This window comes from Geotrypetes seraphini, chromosome 8, assembly GCF_902459505.1.
Source record: "Geotrypetes seraphini chromosome 8, aGeoSer1.1, whole genome shotgun sequence".
In the NCBI taxonomy this organism is placed as follows: Eukaryota; Metazoa; Chordata; class Amphibia; order Gymnophiona; family Dermophiidae; genus Geotrypetes; species Geotrypetes seraphini.
Window position 1 is genome coordinate 3,781,611 of NC_047091.1, and position 23,179 is coordinate 3,804,789.

Consider the following 23,179-nt stretch of genomic DNA (forward strand, 5'->3'; position numbering starts at 1 on the left):
GCATGCTTCCTTCTTCACTTTGTGACTCCTGATACAGTAGTACTATAATCCTCTGTTGCTACATATTTTTTTATTTAAACTTTTTTAATGTGTATTACTAATACTAACTCATCATTTTTATAGCTCTGCTAGACATACATTCAATTCCATTCCGATATTGCCTTCACCTTATGTCTTGGTGAAAAATCCGCTGGCCTCAGCTGTGATTCAGGAACGTTGGCTGTGGCTCCCCTTCCTGCTTTCAATCTGCCACGGTTCTCCCCCCTCCCCCCGGCGGAATGTTTCTGAATCGCTGCCGAGGCTGGTGTATTTTTCAGCAAAACAGAAGGCGAGGGCGACATCAGACCGGTCCCTTTCTTCCTATCTCCTTCCCTACTTCCCTGTGCAGCAGCCGCAGCATTCCCTCTCCCTCCATTAACCGCGAGAGGAGCCTGCACGGAACTAACAGCCCGAGCCCCCAGCAGTGTAACTTCGCGGTGGCTCCTCTCACGATCGCCGCCTTCTCCGACGCAGGAGCGTCTAGTAAGAGGAGCCACTGCAGCGTCTTTGAAGTGGAAAAAAACTTCGATCCGTCTCCGTGCTCGGCCGCGGCGGGCTACAGCTGCTGCGGCCTGCAGCTGCCGGCAGCCGTCGTGGCCGACATCCGCCTTGCCGTAAGTAGCCACCGCTGCGTCTTTGAAAGAACCGTAAGCCGCGCATGCGCACTTCCTATGCTACAGCTCACGGAAAATGGGCGCACGCATAGGAAGTGCGCATGCACGGCCTAGCCTTTTATTATATTAGATAATATGACACAGCCTTACAGGAGACATGAGTTACCATTCCAGCCTTAACCAATCTGGTAATTTTCCCATGAGTTCTGGGAGGACCCAATACATACCTTGGCGCATAATATAAGATTGATGATACCTATAATAATTTGGAAAATTTACCCCTCTCTCTCCAATTGATTTTTGTAAAGTCACTAAGGCAATTCTAGCTATTTTACCTTGCCAGATAAATTTTGTAAGAATATTATTTATTTTTTGTAAAAAGACCCCTGAAAAAACACTGGTATCATTCCCATTTGGTAACAAACCACAGGTGAAATCATCATTTTAACTGTTTGAACTCATCCCCACCATGAAATATGTAAAGGATTCCAATGCTCACATAATTCAGTAACCTTCTGTAATATATGTTTTTCATTAATTTTTATTGTCTCCTCTAATGTATTTTTAATCCAAATACCTAAATATTTTATTCCGTCATCTTTCCAGACAAAAGAAAATGTATCAAATAATCCTTTTGTACAATAAACATTGAGTGGAAGGACTTCTGATTTACTCCAATTTATTTTATAACCTGAAAATTTTCCAAATTTATTAATCAAGTTAAGTAAATTTGGAATCGTCGTTTCAGGATTCCTCAAATAAAGCAAAATATCATCCGCATAAGCAGAGACCTTATATTCCTGATCTCTACGAGGAATTCCCTGAATCTCCCTTGTTTGCTGAATTGCTAATAATAAGGGTTCTAATACAATATCAAAAAGCAAAGGAGATAGCGGACAACCTTGTCTAACCCCCCTCTGCAACTTAAAACATTCTGAAAAGTTATTATTAATATATAATCTTACAGTAGGGGAGCTATACAACGTTTGAATCATTTGTATGAATCCTGATCCAATTCCAAACCATTCCATTGTTTGATACATAAAGGACCATTCCACTCGATCAACAGCTTTTTCTGCATCTAGCGAAGCACAAAAAGCTGGATCACTTATATCTTTAGACAAATTTAACATATGTAAAGCCAATCTAGTGTTATTAGAAGAATGTCTCTGAGCTACAAATCCAGTCTGATGCATTCCAATGAAGTGGGGGAGAGCCTTAGCCAAACGTAAAGCTAATGTTTTAGCCAAAATTTTCCCATCTACATTTATTAAAGAAATAGGTCTGTAGTTTGAAACCAATGTGGGATCTTTATTTGGCTTTGGCTTTTGGTAAAACAATAGTAATTGATTCTGCCATAGTTCCTTTTATACAACCATTATCCAATTGTGTTTGATATAATTTTAATAAATAAGGTAATATGGTATTTTGAAAAGATTTGTAGAACTCTACTGTGAAACCATCACCACCTGGAGCGGATCCAACTCTAAGGGACCCCAGTGCTGTTAGTAATTCTTTTAATGATATTGGCTTTTCCAATTTTTCTTTTATGTGATCAGGAATTTTTGGTCCTTTAACTAAATTTAAAAATTCTAACCCTTCTTTTTCCTTGTTTGAATAAGACTCAGAAGAATATAAGGATTTATAAAATTTCAAAAATTGTTTTAAAATTAAATTAGTTTGAGAATATTCAATCCCTTTTTCATCTTTCACCAACAATATTTTTGTTTTCTGTTGTTTTGCTTTTAAATAATTTGCCAATAATCTTCCCGCCTTATTCAAATTTCCATAATACATTGTTTGTTGAAAGAATAAATCTTTCCTTACCATTTTAGAAGCAATCTCATTGTATTTCCCTTTAATTTTTAATAATTTTTGTAAAGTAGAATTGTCCCAATTATTAATTAAGTTTGATTCTAATCTCTTTATCTCTTGTTCCAAATTAGAAAATTGTTTTTTAATTTGTTTTTTTAGTAAATGTTGAATAAGAAATATTTGTCCTCTTATGGTAGCTTTAAAAGCATCCCAAATTGTTTCTATAGAGATATCTTCAGTATTGTTAAATTGAAAGTATTCATTAATTTTTGGATGAATTCTCTCAATAAAATTTGTATCTGCAAGCAATGTATTATCAAATCTCTATATTGATTTATTTTTCATTTAATCAATTAAATTTATTTTGATCCATACCCCTCCATGATCAGTTAGAATGATTCCTTGTTAAACTAAGGAATCTGAAACAAATAAATAATCTATTCTAGAAAAAGATTTATGGACCTGGGAGTAAAAAGAAAACTCTCGATCATTAAAATGAAATATTCTCCATATATCATGCAAAACACAATTTTGTACCAAATTATCCAACCCTAATGACTTCATACATTTACTGGGTTTTTTATCCAATAATGGATCTATAACAGCATTGAAATCCGCAGCCAGTGGTATTAATAATTGCTGAAGATTTTTAAAGAATTCAATTTGGTTCGAAATTGGGTCATGAGGGCATAGACAGGGGGTGGGTAAGCAGAGTGGGCAGACTTGATGGGCTGTAGCCCTTTTCTGCCGTCATCTTCTATGTTTCTATGTTAGGTGCGTATACATTGAACAGTTCCAAAGTAGTATTTCCTATTATCATTTCCACATGGACCCATCTTCCTGATGAAACTTGGAAACTTTCTATAGCAAATACTTTGTTGCCATAGAGAAATACATCCTTGGTCTTAGAAAAAACTCCTTTATATCTTATATCAATCACTATTGTATTACTTTGAAGTGATCACTGTTAAACCATTTATCATAGGTATTCAATATATTTCAAACAAATAAGAAAATGAGCACTTATCTCTTAGTCTTCTGATATTACAAAATCACTGCAGTCTGCAGATGAAGCCGTGCAAATCTATCGCACTTTAAAGGCTAATTTAAATTTCACTTATAAGTTTCTTCTAGATATCCCTTTTTCTCCGGTTATAAAACTCTTTAAGAAACCTGACTTATAACCTCTGATATTAATTAAGTGGGTGATTATAAATAATACACATATAGAGCTGAGAACAAAAATGCTATATCAAAAATGCTATATTGGTACAGATCAAAAAGGTAGATAGATATGAACCCAGAAATGAAGCAGTCAATACCGCAGACAATAAACAATGATGTGTGACAATTAATGTGAATGCGGGACAGCAAATAGTATATAAACCATGATAGTCTCACAAAAAAAGATGGAACTCAACGTCAGAGTTAAGGCCTGCTGGAATTGTTATTTTGAGTTAAAAAATGAATCTTTGTTCTGCCTGTAATAGTATTTGGTTGATGTTGCCACCTCTCCAGCCCATTTTAAATGTCCAGAACACAAAGAATTGTAATTCTGCGATGATATGGTTAAGTTCTCGCCAATGGGAAACAAATGGAGCAGAGGAAATCTATTTGAGGATACAGCTGTGATGTTCTATAATCCGATGTTTTTATTTTCCTTTTAGTTTTGCCTATGTAGAAAAGGAAAGTCAAATCAGAAAGGCTGCCAACTGAGCCAATAAAGTAGAAAAGTCAGGCTCCCCCATGCTATGCCCACGCCACCAGCCAAATTTTTCTCCTTTGAGGTAAGGATCCCAGCATCGTATGCAAACTCGACAACTTCTTTATTTTCGACAAAAATCAGAAAAAGAACTGAAGGAAAGTGAATAATTGGGTATCTTAGACATTGGAGTGCTAATGAGTGTTGTTCGTACACCTTTGATCTTTTGGTCAAAATTTTCAGCTAGGGCTTGAACTGTAGGTTGGTTTGAGTTAGGGCCGGATCATCTAGCACAGTGATTCCCAACCCTGTCCTGGAAGAACACCAGGCCAATCGGGTTTTCAGGCTAGCCCTAATGAATATGCATGAGAGAGATTTGCATATGATGGAAGTGATAGGCATGCAAATTTGCTTCATGCATATTCATTAGGGCTAGCCTGAAAACCCAATTGGCCTGGTGGTCCTCCAGGACGGGGTTGGGAACCACTGGTCTAGCATACAGAGAGAGTGAGCTGCCTGTAATGATTTTTTATAAAAGGTGGCTTGTTCTTTGTATTTCTTTAGCGTGGATGGGAAACGCTTGTGTCTCCAGAGTCTTTCAGAGGAGCGTAGCTGACAACGGAGGAAAGAGAGTTCCTGACTGTACCATGGCTTTTTTATTGAAGAGGAGGAATTAGTGTGGGAGTGAATGGGAGCCAAACAGTCTAGCATTTCTTGTGTTTTGCAGTACCAGGTTATGGATTGTTCATCGAGAGTGAGATTAGAAAATCCTTCTAAGCAATACAGTACGGTTTTTTCAGGAAATTTCAGGATGTGTGGGAGCCATTTACAAAGTATTGTACCGATTAGATGACATTTTATTTTTTTTCCCCTTAAATTTACAAGTTTGATTGTGAGGGGAAATTTATTGTTACATATTGTATAAGGTATTGATTATATGATAAGAAAGGGTGAGAAGGGTGGGAGATAAGAACATATTATTTGTACCATTGATGCTTATTAAGTGTTATATTTATTGTTAATTTGTTTGGATATATTGTTACACTTATTGTAAATTTGAAAATGAATAAAGAATTAAAAAAAAAATTAAATTATTCTAAGTGAAGTTCCAGATGATTATTGATAGTATTGGTGGTAATGTTGCTGTAATCAAGTGTGTTCTAAGTGTGTGAATTGAATGGAGGAACGTATTGATTTTGGGGAAGGTTAAAACTAATTAAGGAATGGTCTGTCCAACGAAGAGGAAAAGTTTGAGGATTTTTAAACTCTGTAGAGAGAGAGATTGGGCCAAAGATCATATCAATGGTATGACCAGCTGAGTGTGTAGAATTATGAATGAGAGGGGTTAGTGAAATGACAGAGGTAAAGGAAAAAATATCAGAGGTGAGTGGATTAGTGGGGATATCAAAATGGATATTAAAGTCTCCTAATATAATTGGATACTCATGGGAGATACAAAAGTCTAGATGGAAGGATGTCAGTTGATCTCTTGTAACTGGGGGAGGTAGATATAGGAGCTGGAAATGAAGAGGGTGAGAATTGGAAGAATCTCTGCGAATACACAGGTGATGCTAGGTAATTCAAAATTAAGAGCAAGAGAAGAGTGATAGATGACAGTGACACCTCTCCAGTCTTATGAGTATGATAAAAAGGTTTGAAAAGGAAATTATTTGGACAGGCTTGGTGCAGATAGGTATCTTTCCCTTCCGATAGCCAGATTTCTGTAAGGCAAAGGATATTTAGATTATGTTGCAGAATGAGATCATGTACCAGGTGCTACTTGCTCTTAATAGAACGAACATTTAGAAGACCAAGTTTGATAGCAGATGAGGAGATTGAAGTTTGGAGAGGAGTGGGGGAGGGGGAGATTAGAGGAATAGAAGATAGACATCTGGGGCTTGCTACGTTTGTGAAGGAGGGCCGAGGAAGGGGCCGGTGTTCCCAAAAAACTGGAATTTGGGAGCTCATACTGGGGGAAGTTGAGCAAGAAAGAAAGGACAGAATGTAAAAAAAGAGAGAGAAGAGTTTGACTAAATAAGTAAGAGGCATGATATAGTGGAGGAGGGCTAAGAGGGCACAAAGGAGGCGCACAAAGCACAATAAAGGGCATTACCTGTTCCTCGAGTGCGCGCCTCTGCGACGTGCGCTGCAGGTAGAACTAAATTTGAAGGAGAGGCTACCAAAAATGTAAGCAGGGGGTGGAGTCGCTGGCGCCGCCGCAATGCAGCGGCGGTCTTCAATGGGAAAAAGCTAATGATGTAACTCATGGCTTTTGTTAGCTTCGGGCCATCCTCTCTGCCAGGTCCTGCCTTCATGGAAACAGGAAGTAGTTGGGACCCAGCAAAGAGGAAGACCTGACACCAACAGAGCAGCGAATTGTGAATGCTGCCACTGCTGGAAGATCATGACACTGGCCCTTGGACCACTCCTTGATAGGCTGCACCCGGGACAGAATGCTCTCCCCCGCCCACCCCTTGGTATGCCACTGCCCCCAAGTCCAATATCAGGCACTGTTGAGGGAGCGACATCTTGCGGCCAGCCAGTCTACCTGCTGGTCAGCTCTCTTTGCCGCTGCCCTTGGCATCTAATCCTTTCACCCTCTTCCCCATCAGCATTTTTTTCCATGCCCCTCCCCCACATCTACCTTTAGATTTGTCACAAAGGTTGCCTGAGTGAGTCACAGATTGGCCCTGCCACCAACCCCAGCACTTCTCTCCACTGCGGCCCACCCTCTCTGACAACTTCCTGTTTCCACTGGTGCAGGCCACAGTGGAGAGAAGCACTGGGGTCAGCGGCAGAGCCACTCTGTGAATCACTGCCACCACCAGGCAACCTTTGCGACAAATCTAAAGGTAGAATTGGGGGGATGGGAAAAAATTCCAATCTTGGGGAGAGCGGGTAAAAGGATTAGACGCCAGGAAGGGGAACGGCAGAGAAATTAGCTAGGCTGGCAGCAAGATGTCACTCTCTCAAAAGTGCTGCCTGAGGCCGCTGCATCAGTTGGCCTCATTATAGGGCCATTGTTAGTAGGGCTTCTGGCATTACTTTTTTTTTTTTTAAATGGGCACAGATGTGAATGTGTAACACAGGCACATCTTTGCCCTTAAAAAAAGACAAACCTCTTCCTGCCCTGCACAGCTGAGTGGCAGGAGGGAGCTTCAGGGCTGTCAGCTCTGTGCATGTATCAGTCGCTTTCTTCGATGATCGATCATAAGAACATAAGAAGTTGCCTCCGCTGGGGCAGACCAGAGGTCCATCTTGCCCAGCGGTCTGCTCCCACGGCGGCCCATCAGGCCTAATTGCCTGAACAGTGTCCCTGTCTAATTTTGTAACTGCCTCTAAACCTCTAAACCTATCCCTATAACCTACCTCTACTCCTATCTGTACCCCTCAATCCCTTTGTCCTCCAGGTACCTATCCAAACCTTCTTTGAAGCCTTGTAGCATGCTCCTGCTTATCACATCCTCCTGTAGCGCGTTCCATGTATTCTCCACCCTCTGGGTGAAAAAGAACTTCCTTGCGTTTGTTCTAAACCTACCCCCTTTCAATTTCTCTGAGTGCCCCCTTGTGCTTATGGTGTAACTCCGGGAAACTTATTTGCATGTGAAATTGTTTGAACATCAAATCGGACAATTAATCGGCCCCACAACAACCCACAAAATTTTAACAATGATTTTTGTGCATTCAGCCCTCTGTCTCTTCTGCATTTTTCTGGGACCCCAGACAGTATTCCTGTCACATGACAGAAGAGCGAGAAAAGCAGGCCTGAATTAAGAAGTTAATGAGTAATCAAACTGGCAATACTGAAACTTCCAGACAAGAAAAAAACAAAATCTCTCTGCAGTAAAAGGAAATGATATGAGGGCACTCTCTTGGTATGTTCCTACCTTCACAAGGTTTTGTTTCACAGGTGCAAATTAGGCTGGGGACCAGCCTGAGATAAGGCTGCACGTAGAGGATATTTGAATGACAGCACAAGTGACTCACATCAGGAACAAGGATATGACCTAGGCAGTCAGGAGCTGGTGACAGGCTCTTCTGAAAACGCCTTGTTCCAAAGTGCACAATTTTCCAGCAAATCACCCTACAGCCTGCAGAAAGTTTTCTGACGGGAAATGTCAATGTTCCTTTTCCTGTCCCAATATATAGCAGAAGCAACAGGAACTACAATTTTCACGTATGCACAAGGGATACATAGTCAAAACCCAGGACAGTGGAAGGTTTTATGCAGTGTTCAAAGTATTAGATTAGAATACTCATGTAAAAATAAATGTATATTTTAATAATTAAATAAAAATACAATGAACTCAGCATTTAAAAAAATGTACTTAAACAAAAGTGGAAGTAAAGAAGAAGTAGGAAATTATAGGCCGGTAAGTAAGTCTGACTTCTGTAGTAAGCAAATTAATGGAAACGCTTTTAAAACAGAGAATGGTGAAGTTTCTGGAATCCTGTTGATGACAGGACTGGAGGCAACATGGATTCACTAGAGGTAGCACAACATAGAAAAATGGGGAGACCCAATGATCCACAGTGAAAACAATCCACCGATGAAAACAAAAACAAAAACTGTGGATACAGATGTTCTGGAGATAATTTATTAAACACTGGCAAATAAAACCATGAAAATTCAATTTAAAAAGTACAATGATAAAAAATACTGTGATAAAAATCCAACCGGACCCGGTTGGATTTTTATCAATGTATTTTTTTTATCATTGTACTTTTTAAATTGAATTTTCATGGATTCACTAGAGGTAGGTCTTGTCAGACAAATCTGATCCATTTCTGACTGGATAACCAGAGAATTGGATAGAGAATATACCATTTTCTGGTATGTTTTTTATATCTTTTTATTTATCCATTGTAAACTGTTTAGATATTATTTGATAAATGGTATAGCAAACAATGAATAAACTTGGAAAACTTGCAATAAGAGGATGTGTGCTAGATGTGGTGTCGATTTTAGCAGAGCCTTTGACAGTGTTTTTAATGATGTCCTGTCATCTTAAATTGAAAGGTCACTTTGGTTAGCCACAAAACTTAGAGCAGTGGTTCTTAACCTTGTTGGAGGTACTGAACCCCACCAGTTTCATATGCGTGTTCACCGAACCCTTCTTTATTGGAAAAATAAAATATGATTTTTACAAATTCAAAACATAGGTATACAGTGAGGGAAAAAATAATATCACTTTTGAAAACAAAAAAGTTCTGTATTTTGAATAATAATAACATAATAATGAAATTTACTGCAAATCAGTGTGACTTCTGCTGTTGCCTCTCGGAGACCAGTTCAGAAATGCGTGGCTTTACCTTGGCAAGTGCCATTCTCATGTCATTTTCGCAACAAAGTCTGTTCCTTTTGGGTTGGCAGAATATACATTTTCTTCTAAATAAATAAGCCCCTAATTTAGACCCTTTCACAAAAATAAGTCTGGCTGCTTTCTGTGGGGTTTTTTTTTAATGGCATACCTCCTCTTGCTAATTTAGAATCAATTTAGTCTTGATAACATAACTAGAGAGATCACAGGCTGAGCTTCTCAAGCTAATTCCCCTCTGCAATGACAAGATAGAAAAATTATTACTATGCCTCTTTTTTCTCTTGTTAAGTTCTTTTTACTTCAATGCTAAGGCTAAACATTTTTATAAAGTCTCTCATATCTTGTAAATCTGGGATAGTTGTTATCAGAGCCCCAAGCAAACATAAGAATAGCCTTACTGGGTCAGACCAATGGTCCATCAAGCCCAGTAGCCCGTTCTCACGGTGGCCAATCCAGGCCACTAGTACCTGGCCAAAACCTAAGGAGGAGTAATATTCCATGTTACTGGTACAGGGCAAGCAGTGGCTTCCCCATGTCTTTCTCAATAACAGACTATGGACTTTTCCTCCAGGAACTTGTCCAAACCTTTCCTAAAACCTACACTATCTGCTCTTACCAAATCCTCTGGCAACACATTCCAGAGCTTAACTATTCTCCGAGTGAAAAAAATTTCCTCCTATTGGTTTTAAAAGTATTTCCCTGTAACTTCATTGAGTGTCCCCTAGTCTTTGTAATTTTTGACAGAGTGAAAAATCGATCCACTTGTACCCGTTCTACTCCACTCAGGATTTTGTAGACTTCAATCATATCTCCCCTGAGCCGTCCCTTTTCCAAACTGAACAGCCCTAACCGTTTTAGCCTTTCCTCATACTAGAGGAGTTCCATCCCCTTTACCATCTTGGTCGCTCTTCTTTGAACCTTTTCTAGTGCCACTATATCTTTCTTGAGATAAGGAGACCAGAATTGAACGCAATATTCCAGTTGAGGACGCACCATGGAGCGATACAGGGGCATTATAAAATTCTTAGTCTTGTTAACCATCCCTTTTTTAATAATTCCTAGCATCCTGTTTGCTTTTTTGATTGCCGCCACACATTGGGTGGAAGGTTTCATCGTATCCAGATCCTTTTCTTGAGTGCTAATCCCCAAGGTGGACCCTAGCATCCGGTAACTGTGTTTCAGGTTATTTTCCCAATGTGCACCAATTTGCATTTGTCCACATTAAATTTCATCTGCCATTTGGATGTCCAGTCTTCCAATTTCCTAAGGTCCGCCTGCAATTTTTCACAATCCGCTTAATCAAAGCCATGCATGGCACCCAACAATACAGGCAAAGCATGAATATAGCACATACAGCCAGAAAACAGATCTTCAGAGGCCCTTACAAATGTTATCAGTGGAGATGATGCGGTATATAAATCCAAGATTTAGTTTAGTTTAGTTTAGTTACATGGATACACATAAAGAACAAATACAGGCCAGAAAAATGGAAAACTGAGTTTCCTCTGAATCCAAGTTCTGTGGTAGGGCAGTTGATGTGTGTGTGAGGTAGAGGACGGAGGAGGGAAGACCTGACATCTGATTTTCTCTTACCCCAGCACAGGCAAATAGACCCTACTCTTACATTAGGATCTAGAAATTTTGGGGGGGATGTTTTGAGCAGTCCTGCAGGAGGTTTCCCTCATAAAATCCATGGCTTATGCTGCCTCCTCTTCAGCACATATCCTTTCCTGTGTTATTAATAAGTGTTCTCTTGTGTGTTTTCCATGCATCAGCTGATCACTGGAGAAGAAAGAGGGCCTAAACACTGGGGTCTTTGTGTGAGAGCTGGTGCATTGGGTGTGAGAACCCACCCTCAGCCTCAGAAAAGAAAGATGGGTCTGTGAAGTCTGCCAGCTTCCTTCCAAGGTGTGAGACGGGGAGGGAAAGGGAGAGAACGACAGCAAGCTAGCAATGAGCCTAACAGGGGAAAAAAAGGAAAGGAGGTAAACAGAGAGAGGGAAATAGTGAGGAAAGAAGATCAGAAAGGTTGTAGGAAAGTTCAAGAGGGGCTGGAGAGCTTTCCTGGATATTTAGGCCAGAAGTATTTCCCCCCACATACACTGGAGCAAATGGATCTCTTGGTGAAAGGCCAGCAACAGGCCATCAGCATGTGTGGCCCTCTGTGTGTTTCCATGTGAGGTCTAGAGAAGGAGCAGTAAACCATCATGAGAGCCCAAACCAATGGTACATCAACTTCAAAAGCACCCCAGTGATCTTACAGCTAGCAGAAGTGGGAATTGCAAATCCAACAGTAAACTAGGATATGAATTAAAATAGCATAATCTGGTCTGGTCAAATGTCTTTTGCCAATTACTGAGTCACTGGGCCAATCTGTAGGAAAATGGAAGAAAACCCTTCACCAGTAGGCAATTGCCAGATAATTGCAGGTCATAGTGGATAAGCTGAGCCAGGTCTAATAGTGCATACTGGGATATGTAGTAGTGCTGCCCGATTCACGATTAATAGTGGGAGACTTTAATATTCACTTCGATAACACTGAGAATTCATTCGCATCAGATTTGCTTAATTTTTCTTCTAATTTAGATTTAATTCCTAGAATTTCCCAATCAACCCATATAGCAGGACATACCATAGATATGGTCTTCATGTCAAAAAATCTTTTAGCGGAGTTTTCTTCTCCAAAAGTTATCCCAGTTCCTTGGACGGATCATAGCTTAATTTCTTTACAATTTGAACATAAATCATCACTAGCATTTATCAGAAAAATACCTATGCCTATCGGGATTTTAGTAATTTAGAAGAATCTAAAATAAATTCTACAATTGATTTATCTCTTGAAGACTTCACAAACTTATCTTTTGAGGATCAAATAGTTATTTGGGATAACCTATGTAGGACTGTCTTAGACAAACTAATCCCAATAGTAACTAAAACTATCATAGCCAGAAAACAAAGAAATCCCTGAAATACAGCTGAATTGTCTCTTATCAAAAAACAATTGCGATCCTTAGAAAGAAAATGGCGGCGGGAGAAAAAATCCTTTAATCAATCAAGATACCTAACTCAGGTACAATATTACAAAAATAAAATAAATGAGACAAAGAAAAAATATTATGCCTTTCCCATCAGAATAGCAAATAACTCTTCTACATTATTTTCTATCTTAAAATCTTTAATGACATTTAAACCCCGCTCAACCCAGGATGCAATTAGTGCTCTGTCGGCTCAAGATCTGGCCAACTTTTTCATAGAGAAAATTCAAAGGATCAGGAATAAATTTTCAGATACTACAATACCGGAGTCCAACTATTCCTCCTCAGTTTCCTGTATCCCAATTTCAAAATTTTCCCATTTTGCACCACTCACACTCTGATTGAATATAAAGGGTAATGATCCAGATTCACTTCCTCCATACATCTTGAAAAAATTTTTCAATATCTTTGGTAAATATATTCAAAAAATGATTTCCATCTCTTTAGAGAAAGGGATCAATCCCAAAAAAATAGAAACATTCGACTATTTATCCAACACCTAAATTCCCAAAAGGAAATTTGAACGACCCTACTAATTTCCAACCAATTGCAAAAAATACCATTTGTAGTAAAAACGATGAAAGAAAGTCTTTAATCAGGTATCAGAATTTTTTGAGAAAACTGGGACATTGCACCCACAAACAGGCTTTCATCAACATCATTCAACCGAATACTCTCTAATAGGCCTGTGTCACAATCCTGGCACTCCTGATGCAGGCCGTTTAGGCCAAAACATGTGCATTTTGAATCTTTATGTGAATTAATAAAAAAATGTAGAACACAGAGGTCGCTTTCGCTGTTTTTTCCATTTCTCCGGTATGAGAAGGTATTTTCTCCTGTTTCTATCATAATGGTTTTAGTTCTGCATATGTTAAGTTTTTATGATTTTACACCAATATATTTTTATATGTTTATTAATAGTTCTTGTAACCTCTAAATGGCCATGTTGGGCTACTGTGTATTTTAAATGTGTTTACTAATAAATATTTTTGAAAGGTCCTTCTCATCAGATATGCTCTTTTTTTCTCTACTACAAGCGATTTAAGTGGAACTCTCCTGCCTGCCTACATCATTTTGATTATCAGCCGGACAGAGTTTAAGGTCCTATCATTCAGTCTGATAAGCCTGTTGTTTCTCAGATACAGACAGCATGGCTATTGGTCTTGTGTGTGTGTGTTTTTATATTTTTTATATATCTATATTCTCACATATTTTATATATTTCTCCCTGCTGCTCTTGGATTTTTATTTTTTTGTAAACAGGAAATCCTGGTTAATAATTTACTGTCCGTAGCCCAGCAGTGACAGCTGCAGGCCAAGGACATGGATAGATAAGAGAGCAACAGAATGCAGAGGCCCATGGCGAGATCTGGCTGAGCCCCACCCCACCCTCTGATAACATAAAAATCAACATTAACCCCTGGTGTGCTGCAAGCTATGTTAACACCGGCCCACAGCTTCTATCCAGAACCCAGGATCAATGCAGATAATGCTGACACAACAACACTTCAATAGAGCATCCACCCAGAGTACTGCTGCCGTACAATATAATTATCATTGGTCCTCCATACTAGGTATGTTAGAAGGATGAAAGGTTCATAGCCGTGTGATCCACAGGGAGTATTATAAACAGACACCACGGTACTGTCCCATCTCAATTTCTTGTATTATGGCACCTGTTTTCCAGTATTTATCTACATGTGGTACTGAAGGTGCTTGGCAGTGCTATATATCAGTAGTTAAGCAAATATTATAAAAGAAAATACAGATATGCAAATCCAATTCCTCTCTGGAATTTTTAGCCCTGCGCTATTTGCAAATCTGCTAGACTCTTCTCTAGTATTCAAGCAAAGACCATAAGCAAAAACACGCCCCAAACACAGGGGAGGATACCTTAAGTCAGGGTAATTAGATTTGGCCCTCTGTTCCTTTCCTCCCTCCATCCCAGCTTTCCTGTCTCACCTTCAAAGCAGCCTGCAGAGGATCGCCGGTCGGCTGTAGCGAACCTAGCAGGCTGCCGTTGGCCTCCGCAGCACGTTCCCTCTGCCACGGTCCCGTAGGGGCGGGACCATGGCAAAGGGAACATGTGCGGAGGCCGATGGTTAGCACAGAGAAAGAAGGAAACGACAAATGAGCAGGAGACCCTGGCAAATGAGTTATCAGAAGACAACTGGAGCATGGGACCAGCATGATTTGAATAATGATCAGACAACAAAAGGTAGAAAAAATAAATTTTATTTTCTGTTTTGTGATTACAATATGTCAGATTTGAAATGTGTATCCTGCCAGAGCTGGTATTAGACAGCAAGCGTGAACTAGGACCTAAAAGAGAGAGGAGGGTGGGGCAGGTTGAGCGGACGTCCATTGTAGATGCGGTTTTCTCGTACCACTCTGCTGTGGTTATACAGCTGCATTGGATTACGGAGAGGCCCTCAAGGGTGTGGCGCCTGAATCCCACGCTCTACTTGGATGAGGATTTTAGGACTTACTTAGGGGATGCCTGGCAAGAATACTCCACCTTCAACGATAACAGGGAGGTATCTCCAGCCATTTTCTGGGAGGCGGCCAAGGCCTTTCTACGGGGCAAGATTAGCTACTAAGAGGAAGAGGCAGGAGGCTGAATTAGTATCTTTGACTGCTCAATTACGGGCCTGTAGACAAGCTTTCCGCTTTCGAACTCAGGGTCCTGAGCGTGATTCTTACTTGGCAGTAAGGAAGACGATTGACGCCGTATTTTCTGCCTGAGCATTAATCCATATTCAGGTCTACAAATATAAACTTCACTACTGTGCAAAAGGCAGGGAAGCTGATGGACAACTTGGTGAGGCCCAGCAGGAAGGTGTCTCGCATTACTCAACTCCGGGAGGTAGGAGGGCCAGCTAATTACTCAATCCCAGTACATTCAGAACAAGTTTGTGCAGTTTTATACTGATCTTTATAGTGTAGGTCCATATGACATTACCACTTGGGATGATTTATTTTGTGACCTCGTGCTCCCTCGGGTTCTCCCAGTTGAGTTGGAGATATTAAATGCATCCATCAGCGTGGAGGAAATCTCAGCAGGGATCAGGAATTTAAAATTGGCTAAAGCACCGGGACCTGACGGTATGGGGCCTGAACTTTACAAAATTCTTAGACTGCAGGTGGGTCCGGCTTTGATGGCTATGGCCGGAGATATTCCTCAGGGCAGTTCACTACTACCAGAACAATGTCACACCACCGTGGTGGTCTTGCCCAAGCCCGGTAAGGACCTGGAGCAGGTCGGTTCATATCGTCAAATCTCCTTGCTAAATCAGGACATAAAAATTCTCACTTCCATACTGGCTCAGAGATTGGGGAGGGTTATTGCTTCCTTGATTCATCCTGAACAGGTAGGATTTATCCCGGGTTGCTTTGCGTCTGCAAATATCTTGAAGGCACTGGTGGCTTTGCGGGAGGGCCGCATCCGGCCTGGGGATGACCTTGACATGGAGAAGGTGAGTCTTGACACGGAGAAGACGTTCGACAAGGTCAGTGGGATTACCTGCTCTGGGCTCTGCGGCAGTTTAGCATTGTGGGCCCTTTACAGGGCACCCATGGCCCAAATCATGCTTAATGGAGATCAGACACGGACTTTCTCTCTTCACAGGGAGACTTTCCCTGGAGCCTCTTGCCATCAAGATACGAAGCTCGGTGGACCTCGCGGATATTCAGGTAGGTGGCAAGGAATGCCACATCACTATGTTCACGGATGACATGTTACTGTTTGTGAATGAGGCCTCCATCAATCTCCCACATCTTGTTACTCTGATTCATGGGTTTGGTTCATTCTCTGGACTGTCCATCAATTTTGGGAAATCGGAGGCAGTCTTGGCACCCTCCGCTTCTCATGGGAGTTCCCATTTCCTCCTTCGCTGGGCCAACCAGAATTTGAAATATCTCAGTATCTACTTGAGTGCTGACTGGGCTCGGGTCTATCAGAAGAACATTGCTTTCAAGATAAGAGGGTTTTCATGACTCTTGCACTCGCTGGGGGGACCTTCCGCTCTTCATTTTAGGATGTATTGCCCTGGTTAAGATGGTACTGCTCCACAAAATTTTATATCATATGCAAATGCTGCCTTTATGGGTGTGGAATACACAAGTGCCTGTTGTGGTCTATTATTGGCTCCTTTATTTGGCATAGGGCTTGTATTAGCTATCAGAAATTGGTGAAGGGTTGGGAGCAGGGGGGCTTGCGGTGCCTGACCTACGGCTTTATAACGTTGCTACGCTGTTTCGATGGATCCATGAGGCTCACATGCAAGGATTTATGGCACATTAGATACGGCCCTACAATCTTATGGTCTATGTTACGTTGGGCACTTGGCGGTGGGAGGTGTCTTTGGGGTGAAAAATGTGGCTTGACTCCCTTCGGAAGGCTTGGACCTGGTGGAGAAGACATGTCAAGAATTTGGTGGGCAGTTGGGCAATGCTCCCCATTCTGGGAAATCCCCTTTTCCAGCCGGCGGTTGAGGGGGAGGGGCGAGGGGATCTCTGGTTTGTCAGAGCCGCTATTTGGGTCATTGTGCGGAGGGGCAACCACATGCTCGGTTTCCAACTCAGGAGGCCCTTCAGCGTGCATAGGGGGTCCCCAGCCAACCTTTCTTCTCCTATCTGCAACTGAGGCATTACTATTATAGTGAACTGGCTAAGTCTCCTCAGGGGGGGGGGTGTCCTTCCACAAGCTTGACCATTTCTTTTTGCACCTGTCTGCCTCTGCTAATTCTGTCTCGACCTGGTACAGATTGGGTAGGAATGAGCGGGCTTCTCCCCAAATAGCCTCTCTAGCTCGGCTGTGGTCTTTTTTTACTTTTCCACTCTTTATTGCAAAGCTCTTTACCCCAAGAGGGATTTAGAGGACAGCTAATAATGCAAAATACAAAGTACCATAATCCTGGCAACTGAAGGAAATGGTTTCTAACAAATGTATTTTCTGCAAGTTGCTATTGGAATCTGTTTGGGTATACATTGGTGCCCCCTTGTGACTAAAACTTATAACAACACAAATAATGTTAGCCTAAAAATAAAAAAGACACGGGCAGAATTGTCCCAAAAGGTGGCATAGTAAGGAGGGGTGGAGGGGGTGGACTACCCCAGGTGCCTTCTTTGCATAGGGTGTCGGCACATCTCTGCACCTCCCACATTCCTCTTTAAATGTTCACCAGTGCGAGCAGCATCTTTCACTTGCTGCTCGCCCCAACCTTGGCTCCATTCTGACGTTACTTCCTATAGCACTACTACTGTAGGCATACGCAGCTCTGTATACATTATATGCAGGTACTAGCACTATCCCTAGCAGGCTCACATTCTTTAAAGCTAGTAACTACACAATGTTGAAGGAATCCTGAATAAAATTTAGGAACACCTGAAGTAATAGGGATTTTACACATAAAGATAGAGAGACAGTTTGATTTGTTTATTATCAGGTTTACAGATTTCATTCTGGAGTCATTTGGCCTTTATCTGCCATCATGTTTCTATATTCCCCAAGATATAAATCCCCTGTGCCAATAGAATTCCTGACAAGCAATAAACCAGGCTGTGTATTAGAAAATAGAATCAAGAAAAAAAAACCTCTTTCCTAAGTAAATGCTCTAGACCAGTAGTGTCAAACTCAAACCCTTTGCAGGGCCACATTTTGGATTTGTCGGTACTTGGAGGGCCGCAGAAAAAAATAGTTAATGTCTTATTAAAGAAATGACAATTTTGCATGAGGTAAACTCTTTATAGTTTATAAATCTTTCCTTTTGGCTAAGTTTTAATAATAATATTGTCATTTATAGCTAAAGAGACGTATGATCAAGAAACGGTTTTATTTTACTTTTGTGATTATGATAAACATACTGAGGGCCTCAAAATAGTACCTGGCGGGCCGCATGTGGTCCCCGGGCCGCAAGTTTGAGACCACTGCTCTAGACAGTTATATCCAGTCATTATTTCATTTGATTTCAAATTATCAGGTTGTAAAAAAAAAAACATATTTTAACTCCAAATATTTCACCACACAGGGGTATTTCACTTACAGGGGTAAGCCAACATAAATGTGGCACCCAACTTCATAGTATCTTCTCTTAAAAGCAAAAATTGTTTCCTCCTGTCTTGAGTTGTCTTCATTAGATCCAGATATAGCCATACTCGATCACAAAATAAGAGTCCCAAAGTTTTGAAAGTAAATCCTCATAACTGCATTAATATCTTGCTCAAAAACAAAGGTGACTAGTAAAGTAGCATGATCAGACATGGCAACTGAAGAATCTTCAAGAATAGCAGCTACATTATTAAAATCTTTCCTCTGAGGCTGAGTCTCAGTTTGTATTTCAAGGGAAAATTGTTCAGTAACAGGGTTAACTCCAGCATTATTAGAAACAGAAATATAGTAAGCTTTAGTAAATAGAGGAATAGCTTCTTTAGAAAACTTCAGATTTTCTGTAGGAAATTTATTTAAAACATCCACAGGAATCATACCCAATATTTTTGGACAATTAAGTACTCTCAAATTCAGCCTTTTATTCACATATTCCAACTGCTCAATATTTCTTGTGATAAATTTCTGATCTTTAATAATTGCGGAAACAGTATCTTTTAAATTAATTGTTTCAGTCTGTAATTGTTTATTTCTTTCAGAACTATCTTGCTGAACTCTTAACGCAGTTTGAGAGATAATATCAACTTTACTCAAAAGTGTAGCCAAATCTTTAACAGGTTTTCCAACCTTTTCATCCAATTTCAAAATGGCTTGCAAAAGGATTTGCGTGGTAACCTCCTTGAAGGAAAATGGAACAACAACATCTCCAAATGTTCTCTCTTCTGGGTTTTTCTGAGGTAAGTCTCCTCCAACTATAGGCCCAGCTGCCACGACATCTGAATCAACCAGACCCAGTAAGGCAGGGTTGCCCAAGTCCGGTCCTCAAGATCCACTGGCAGGCCAGGTTTTCAGGATATCTACAGTGAACATGCATGAGTGATATTTGCAGGCAAATCTTTCTCATGCATATTTATTGTGGATATCCTGAAAACCTGGCCTGCCAGTAGATCTCGAGGACTGGACTTAGGCAGCCCTGCGGTAAGGCATTCCTTGACTCTGCTGGACAAGGAAGTAGATTAGCTGGAGGGGGACACAACGAAACGTCATGCCCCTGAAGAACAGATGCTCCTTCATTCATCCTCACAGCAGGGCTCTCCCCATTATAGAGACTGGGAACTAAAGGCATAGCAGTCCAGAGTTTGCAAAGTCAATTACTGTAAAGGACACAGCACCACAGCCGATAGTGGGACAACCCGCGCTGTTCGCTTACGTTTAATATGCAGCATCAGAAACTCCAACAACGAAGAAACAAAGATAATAGCAAAAGGAAATCAGGAGTAGTAACCACTCTAGAATGCTGTCACTGATCCATCGGCTATCTTGGTACCACCCCCACTCTGAAAATAGAATATTTTTATAGCAAGTGGCAAATAATAATGATGGCGCCCTGGATTCTGTACAAATGTAAGGAAGTTCTTCTTCACCCAGAGAGTAGTAGAAAACTGGAATGCTCTTCCAGAGCCTGTTATAGGGGAAAACACCCTCCAGGGATTCAAGACAAAGTTGGACAAGTTTCTGCTAAACTGGAATGTACGCAGGTGAGGCTGGACTCATTTAGAGCACTGGTCTTTGGCTTAAGGGCCGCCGCGTGAGCGGACTGCTGGGCAGGATGGACCACTGGTCTAACCCAGCAGTGGCAATTCTTATGTTCTTCCCCACGCGAATCTGGCCTCTCCCCCTTGAGTTCAGATATATCTGCAGGCCTCCCAAGAAAGCAGTAGTGGCAGCAGCCGGCCGACAGAGGCCGCACTGTAGGCTGCTTGCGGCTGCCGTTGCCAGGACCTTCCCTCTGTTGCATCACTTCCTGTAGACAGATGACGTGACAGAGGAAAGGCCCTGGCAGGGCTGACCGCAAGCAGCCTATTCACAATGCTTTCTTTGCCAGCCAGCTGCCACCGCTACTGCTGCTCTGGGAGACCTGCAGATATGTCTGATCTCACAGGGGGAAGAGGAGGGGATAGGGACATAGATGCTGGGGGGGGGGGGGGGGGTGGAGAGAACATGGATTGCAGGCTCTTGGTGTGGGGGAGAGAAGGGGACATGGATCCTGGACTACAAGTAGAGAAGGGTGGGTGAGGAGAGAATACGGTGGTGGAGACAGAGACTGTCTGAACTCAAGAGGGCCTGGAATAGACACGTGAGATCTCTGAGAGAGATAATGGTTACTACAGATGGGCGAGTCCAGCCTTTATCTGCCATCATGTTGCTATGCTTGGATGCTAGATCTGCAGGAGGAAAGGGGAAGGGTCATGGATATTGGACCCATAAGTAGAGGGGAAAGGGGGTGAGAAGGAAACTCAGGCCAGAAAGGGGGGTGAGAAGGAAGACCAGAGAGGGAGAGAGAGAGATAGATGCCAGAGCATGGGGAATAGGGAAGGCATTCAGGGTGTGAGAAGTGGTGGGTGGGGTGAGGCGCACGATGCTGGACTTGCAAGTGGGAGTGGGAGTGTGTGTGTGTGTGGGGGGGTGGGGTGGTAGAGGAAGAGAGAGTGACCAAGAACAGAAACGGAATGGGGAGGAAGATGCCAGACTATGGGGGCCAAGGAGGGGATTCAAGGTGCAAGAGAGAGAGAGAGGGGTGGGATTTAGAGGGAGACAGAACTACAGCTGGAACCTGAGAAAGGAAAAGGCAGGAAGGAATTTCAGATCTCAGGAGAGGAGAATTCTATGCAAAATGCTACAAATAAACATTGCAGAATTTTGATATTTGCGCACAGAGTTTTCAATATTTTTTCACAGAATTCTGCCAGGAGTAAAATCTATAAAAAAAATAGCGTTCTGTAATAAGTGAGTGATCCCTCGACGCACCCTTTTAGGTATAAAAGTATATCTGCAATCTCCATCGGTGCAGATCTTATGATTCCTGGTGCATTTATTGAATACTTAACCTGGTTGGTTAGAGATTGCATAGGGATTGAGAAATCTGCGGTTTGAAAGCAATGGAAGGAGGACGGACGTCTCTATCCGTCTTCCTTTCTGCCCTGTCCTGGCTGACAAACGAGTCGTCTTTGCAGTCATTCGGCGCAACCACACTTGCTCTCTCTGCCCGGGCTGAGGCAGCGAGGCTCACACTAACCCACGCATACACCAGTCGTGCGGCCGCACTGAATTATGGGAAGAGGAGGCGGTGCTTGGATGTCTTGGAGAATCGTGAGTGGCTAGTTGATCATTCAGAGGCTTCCATTCGCCGGGTTTCTGGTAAAAACCACCAACAGCTTTCCTTTTCCGGTATCCTGCCCTCCTCTAATATAGCTTTATCGGTTCTGCCTGTCCGGAAACAGGAAGTTGCGTCAGAGAGGACCCGGCACTGGAAAAGGAAAAAAAATGGGGGACAACTAGTGAGCGACCAGGTACGAATGGCGGACATGGAGCTGAGGGGAGAAGGGAGAAATGGCTGGCTGTGGGGAGGGGAGACGGGCCATCGAGTACATGTGGCAAAGAGGACTGTGAGGGTAGCCGGATGTCTTTAAGGCAGTGGTTCTTAACCTTGTTGGAGGTACTGAACCCCACCAGTGTCATAGGCGTGTTCATTGGAAAAATAAAATATGATTTTTACAAATTCAAAACATAGGTATACAGTGAGGGAAAAAATAATATCAATTTTGAAAACAAAAAAGTTCTCCTATATTTCGAATAATAACAACATAATAATGAAACTTACTGCAAATCAGTGTGACTTCTGCTGTTGCCTCTCAGAGACCAGTTCAGAAATGCGCGGCTTCACCTTGGCAAGTGCCACTCTCATGTCATTTTCCCAACAAAGTCTGATCCTTTTCATGTCCAGCATCCTCGAAAAGGATTGCGCGCTATATTGACCTCCGCCGAACCCGCGAGACTGACTCACCGAACCCCTGGGGTTCGGTCGAACCCAGGTTAAGAACCACTGGTTTAAGTGCTTTGAAAATTAGCCTTTTTATATTTCTGCGGACCATCATTGAAATACATACATCAATTTCTTGTAATGCCAAATATTGGTTGTGAATGTGTAAGCAATGTAGAAAGCATTGCCACGGGTTTAACATAGAAACGCACGGCAGATAAAGTCCAAATGGCCCCATCCTGTCTGTCCATCCACAGTATCCCCTATCTCCTCCTCTTCCTAAGAAATCCCACGTGCCTGTCCCATGATTTTTTGATTTCAGTCTTTGTCTTCACCATTTCTACTGGGAGACTTTTCCACTCATCTACCATCCTTTCTATTAAAAAGTATTTCTTTAGATGACTCCTCAACCTATGCTGTCTGGAGTTTCCTTTCTGTTGAGCCTCACCTCGTGTATTTATGCCACATAGGTATTAAAATATATCTATCATATCACCCCTCTCCTCTGAAGTATACGCTTACTGGTTCAATCTTCCATCTTAAGCTTGCTCCATTATTTCAACAATATTTACTGGGATCCTTCAAAAAAACCATTCTAAGACTCAGAGTCATTCAAAATTCGGCAGTTGGACTGATTTTTGGGCAGAAGAAATGGGAACACATAAGCCCCTACTATCAAAAACTCCATTGGCTGCCCTGGAGGCGCGAATCCTGTTTAAGTTCTCTTG

The 23,179-nt window shown here is 41.7% G+C and overlaps 1 protein-coding gene across 1 annotated transcript in view; it reads left to right on the forward strand.

Annotated features, from left to right (window-relative positions):
* The first annotated feature begins 21,869 nt into the window (after positions 1 to 21,869).
* The window catches only part of SYMPK (symplekin), a 133,830-nt gene continuing 132,520 nt past the window's right edge, over positions 21,870 to 23,179 (forward strand). Inside the window, exon 1 of the mRNA XM_033956438.1 lies at positions 21,870 to 21,981. The gene's annotated coding sequence lies outside the window, so the exon portion shown is untranslated. The remainder of the gene's footprint in view (positions 21,982 to 23,179) is intronic.